Below are 6,152 nucleotides of genomic sequence, written 5' to 3' on the forward strand. Positions count from 1 at the left end.
CTTCCCTGCAGGTTCCTGGGATCTTTGACTTGGTCCCTCCTGAAGTCCCAGGGCCTGATTCTTTTTTTTCACATTCTCCTTTCCCAGAGGAATTAAAGGCTGTTGAGCCTTGTTGCAGGGCAAGCACTCCCTGTCCCCATTTGGGGCGGGATAAGGGCCGCTATAGGCAGAGTTTGCCTGACCACCCTTAGCTTCAGGGCATTGCGGCCTAGAAGTCAAGGTAACACGTCTCCTTGCTGGTGCCTCCCCGACTATCGTTGGTCTAGGTTGGAGGCTCGGACACCCTGGCTCGTGTCTGCGGGTAACTCGCTCCAGCAGTCAGCCCAGGTCCCTGAGGATCTCGGTCCCTGAGGATCTCAGTCCTTCAGCCTCATACCTCCAACTCATCGTTGGCCATGAGGGGAGTCCTCCATGAGGGAGATGGCTTCCGTGAGCGAGGTCAGGGGATGATGTTTTACCCACTCCTTCCCCCCAGTGGGGAGGATTTGTGCAATTTTTTCCAGCACCACCACCTTCTCCACCTGGGCCCCCGCAAGCTTCTCTGGCTCCAACCAGCATCAGCAGTAACCCTGGAGGTTCTGGGATTGTTTAGTCTGCAGAAGAGAAGAATGAGGGGGGATTTGATAGCTGCTTTCAGCTACCTGAAAGGGGGTTCCAAAGAGGATGGAGCTCGGCTGTTCTCAGTGGTAGTGGATGACAGAACGAGGACTAATGGTCTCAAGTTGCAGTGTGGGAGGTTTAGGTTGGATATTAGGAAAAACTTTTTCACTAGGAGGGTGGTGAAACACTGGAATGGGTTACCTAGGGAGATGGTTGAATCGCCTTCCTTAGAAGTTTTTAAGGTCAGGCTTGACAAAGCCCTGGCTGGGATGATTTAGTTGGGGTTGGTCCTGCTTTGAGCAGGGGGTTGGACTAGATGACCTCCTGAGGTCCCTTCCAACCCTGATATTCTATGATTCTATGAATCTAGGGTGACCCGATTTTATAGGGACAGTCCCGATATTTGGGGTTTTGTCTTTTATAGGCACCTATTTCTCTCCCCCACCCCCCATCCTGATTCTTCACACTTTCTATCTGGTTACCCTAGGTGAATCCCATGTTCCTTTCTGTAAACTCTGTAGTCCTATGACTCATGGGAATGTGTGTCCCTCGTACCGGGAGTGTCAGTCAGCTCAGGGTGTGGGGGATACTGGTGACCTCAGCTAACTATATCAGCGTAAAATCTACCCGGGCCTCATCCCCAGTAGGATTTTCTATGGAGTTAGGTAGCTCGCATTAGCTATCCGGATGTAAAAGCCCAACTATTCTTACAGTAACTACATTTCCCATGTCTAGTGTCCAGGGTTATCAAGCACATTTCCTTATGCCCTGACCCAGCCTCCATCTCCTAGTCAAAGCCAATCTGGAGCATCACATTTATACTCTTCCTCCCACTGCAAAGTGATTGTTAGAGCCGCAGAGTTCACCCTGTGGAACAGATCGTCTCATTCCCAGTTGCTCACGCGGTGCCCTGGGGTGTGCTGAGGATGTTTTGTACCTTTTTCCTCATTTAAAATATATTTAAATAAAAAGCAGGAGCAAGGTGGGGAAAAGTGTCGCTTCAGCCTCTGTGAAACCCGAAGGCGATGGGGTGATTCACAGGGATTCCCTCCTGCAGCATCGCCCCAGCAGCGTTCCCTTCTGTCTGACCCATTCAGAGTTTATCTTTTTCACATTCTGCCTCTCCACCTTCCAAACTGTCCCATGATGCAGTGTCCTTAGCTCTCAGAGGCTAATAGACTTAAAGTCGAGAAAGGACCATCATGATCATCTCGTAAGCCTCCTGCCCATTGCAGGCCACAGAACCTCCCCCACCCACTCCTGTATGCAACCTCTGGCTGAGCTCCTGAAGTCCTCAACCCATGATTTAAAGATTTCAAGTTACGGAGATTCCACAGTTAACTCTCATCCAAACCAGAAAGTTACCTATGTCCCATGCTACAGAGGAAGGCAACTCCACACCCCTAACCAGGGTCTCCACCACCAAACATGATGATCAGTTAGACCATGGACATGTGAGCAAGACCCACCAGCCAGAGAGCTGGGGAAAAATTCTCCATAGGAACTCAGAGTCCTCCCCCTCTAGTGTCCCATCTCTGGCCACTGGAAATGTTTGTAACAACAATCATGCGGGGGCCATGTGCCATTGTAGGCAATCTCATCATACCATCTCCTCCATAAAAGTAGCAAGATCAGTCTTGAAACAAGTTAGGTTTTTTGCCCCCACTACTCCCCTTGTGAGGTTGTTTTACAACGTCACTCCTCTGGTGGTTAGAAATCTTGTAATTTCAAGCCTAAATTTGTTGAGGGCCAGTTTATATCCATTTGTTCTTATTCCCACATTGGGCCCTAACTTAAATAGCTCCCTCCCTGGTGTTTATGCCTCTGATGTATTTATAGAGAGCAATCATCTTTCCAATCAGCCTTTGTTTTCTTAGGCTAAACAAGGCAAGCTCCTTTAGCTTCCTCTCATAAGGAAGGTTCTCCATTTCTCTGATCATCCTAGTAGCCTACCTTTATGCTTCAGAATCATGTTTTTATTTCTTTGATCCTAAATCAGACTACTTAGGGCTAGAGATGAAAATGGCATAGAGCTGGAAGGGGAATTTGAATGGATCCCAAACACAGTATGATCGTTCAGAGTTTAAATCACAGTTCCCAACTAGTCACAAAGCCACTTCTGGGCTTTTGCCTGCTGAATTGGGATTGTTTGCAGGTGGAAATGTGGACTGTTCCCATTATGATGATTCTAAGCCACACTAATAATGCTAATTAATCATGAGACTTTGCTGAGTGAAGCAGATTAGAGGAGAATGCAATGGGGCGATCTCTTGTCCTGATTCATAGAATCATAGAATCATAGAATATCAGGGTTGGAAGGGACCCCAGAAGGTCATCTAGTCCAACCCCCTGCTCAAAGCAGGACCAATTCCCAGTTAAATCATCCCAGCCAGGGCTTTGTCAAGCCTGATCTTAAAAACCTCTAAGGAAGGAGATTCTACCACCTCCCTAGGTAACGCATTCCAGTGTTTCACCACCCTCTTAGTGAAAAAGTTTTTCCTAATATCCAATCTAAACCTCCCCCACTGCAACTTGAGACCATTACTCCTCGTTCTGTCATCTGCTACCATTGAGAACAGTCTAGAGCCATCCTCTTTGGAACCCCCTTTCAGGTAGTTGAAAGCAGCTATCAAATCCCCCCTCATTCTTCTCTTCTGCAGGCTAAACAATCCCAGCTCCCTCAGCCTCTCCTCATAACTCATGTGTTCCAGTCCCCTAATCATTTTTGTTGCCAAAAATTCTGGGACATCAGATGTAACCTGCTCTGGAATTTCACTTTACATAAAACAAAGTGTCTTCTACCTCTTCTTTATGGGTTTTTCCCTTTTTGCTGAAGGCCGCCTCATCACAGAACTGGATATTAGTTTGCCAGAATGTAGCTGAGATACACTGGAGGCTTTGAGATGAATGACCATTTGCTGAAAGAGAGACAAGGTGGTTGAGTAATATTTTCTATTGGAGCAACTTCTGTTGGTCAGATAGACAAGCTTTTGCTCTTAGCCCTGGTCTAGATTACAGCGTTAGGTCGACTTAAGGCAGCTTACATCAACCTAACTCTGTAAATGTCTACACTAAAAGCAGCTCTTAGGTAAACTTAGCCTATGTCTATACTGGTCAATGATCAAAAAGCATTACAAGAAAATCATTGTTGCAGTGTTCACACTGTCTTCCTCTGTCAGCATAGCATGTCCACATGCAGGGCAGTCGTATCCACAGTGAGAGCAGTGCATCCCACAGTTCAGCTCTCCACCTTCTGCTGCTAGGTCCTGTGGGAAGGTGGAGTGGATTGCAGCACATTATGGGTCCAGGCTCAATGTCCCACGATGCATTGCTTTTCAGCCCAGCAGTCCATGTGCTTCCATCTTTGGTTTGGGGCATTTTTCAATGTCCCTTGTTTCTGCTCACCACGCTGTCTCTGTCTGAAGGAATAGGCCCTGCACTGCTCTCCAGTGCTCTCCTAGCTGTCAGTTGCATATCGTGAATGGCAGCGGAGTTAATCTTGAAGTTCTGAAATCAATGGGAATCTCAGTTGCCGGACGTGCTGTCTGACATGGATAGGATCAACATTAGATTACTTTTGGCATTCACAGAACAGCTGAACAAGGTGGAACATCGCTTCTGGGCTCGGGAAACTAGCATTGAGTGGTGGGATCGCATCATTTTGCAGGTCTGGGATGACGAGCAATGGCTGCAGAACTTTCAGATGAGGAAAGCCACCTTCCTGTGCTGAGCTCAACCCAGCCCTGCTGTGCAGTGAAGCCTAAATGAGAGCTGCCCTCTCCGTGGAGAAATGCATGGCAATCGCAGCGTGGAAGCTGACCACTCCAGACTGCTACCAGTCAGTCGTGAATCAGTTTGGAGTCAGGAAGTCGACCATTGGGTCTGTGTTAACACAAGTATGCAGGGCCATTAATCACATCCTGCTGCAAAGGAATGTGACTCTGTCAACTACAGAAGGGTTAGAGCTCTGGTTGCTCTGCTTTTATTGACTGAGCATCCTTGGTGCCAACCAGAGCCACGTCTGGTCTCTCTCTTAGGCTAAGTCTACACTTAAAACACTACAATGGCACCAGACTTCAGAATAGACACACAGCACAGAAATGGGAGGGGTGATCTTGTCACTGTAGTTAATCCACCTCGCCGAGAGGTGGTAGCGAGGTAACAGAAGAACTCTTCCATTGATCTAACACTGTCTACACAATGGCATAGGTCGGCTTAACTGTGTTGCTGCGGGGGGTGTGTGTGGGGTGTGTGGATTTTTCACATCCTGAGAGACATAGCTATGCCAGAGTAAATTCCCAGTGTAGACCAGCCCGTCTATCTCTCTTAGCATTTCAATGTATTCAGGAAACTGTGAGGGTAAAACACTGAATTCCACAAAGTTAATCTCTGCGTGCTTTCCAGAAGACCACAACATTCAGTTCACTGTCACAAGAGAGGGAGAATAAAGGCAACACTATGTTTATGATTGATTAAATAAAGTTTAAGAGATTAATTGTGTACATTAAAATTAATTACGGATTCCTCTAAAGAACGGCATACCATGAAATAAGAGAGACAAATCTGGTCAGTAAAGGCCAATTTCCAAAATGATTTCTAAAAACATTAATTTTCAACCTACCCTCGTAGGACATCTAGGCCTCTGCAGTGTACCTGCTCTGCATCCACCTTCCCACTGGATATGTTGTTCTTGGACATTCCCAGGCTCGGAAATCTGTGAAATTCAGACTATGAGCAGCAAACCTGGTTCCCCACACCAAGAAGGATTTGGGAGTTTTCTTCCTTTCACTTTACAGTCACACGGAGACAGTTTTACAAAAAGCCAAACCCTCCCCTCCTCAGCCAGCCAAGGAGCTGGGGGAGATGTTACAGGCAGTAGAGACCTTGGAAACAAAAAACATCAGAGATAGCTTGTGCCTCCCCTTACGATGGGGGCATAGTCTAAAGGGGACGACACGTGACACCCCTATGTCACCCCAGTGACCTCCCCCCACCCTGTAATGCTGAGCTGTCCTCACCCCATGTTACCTGTGTGTGTGGCAGGGGGCCCTGTCCTCTCCCTGTCTCACACACACACACACACACGTTTGGCCTCTCGCTGGCAGCTGGATAGGAAGCATGATGGAGCCGCTTCTGCCTGAGACCTGAGAGCCTGGCTGGGAGGCGGCAGCAACCTGTTCCCTGCCCGGGCTCGGCTCCCAAGCACAGGGGCCCAGTATGCTGGGGGGGGCAGGTGCCCACTGCCATCCCAGCTGCTGGGGATAGGGGCAGAGCGAACCAGAGCCCCTGACAGCTGGGATGGTGGTGGTGGTGGTGGGCCACCCCCGTCTGGGCCCTGCTGCTGGGACAAGGGCCAAGCCAGCCACAGGGCCCCATTCACCCACAGCGTGCTCATCCCCTGTCCCTGGCAGCCAAGCCCATAAAGGGAGCAGGCTGCCACTGACTCTCAGGCAGACGTGGCTCTGTCCCGTTCCCTGCCTGGCGGCTCGGGAGAGCTGCTGCCCACGCCGGATGGGAGGCTCAGGGAGAGGACAGAGCCCCGCTCCCTCTCT

Source organism: Lepidochelys olivacea (assembly GCF_965140295.1).
Source record: "Lepidochelys olivacea isolate rLepOli2 genome assembly, chromosome: 28".
In the NCBI taxonomy this organism is placed as follows: Eukaryota; Metazoa; Chordata; order Testudines; family Cheloniidae; genus Lepidochelys; species Lepidochelys olivacea.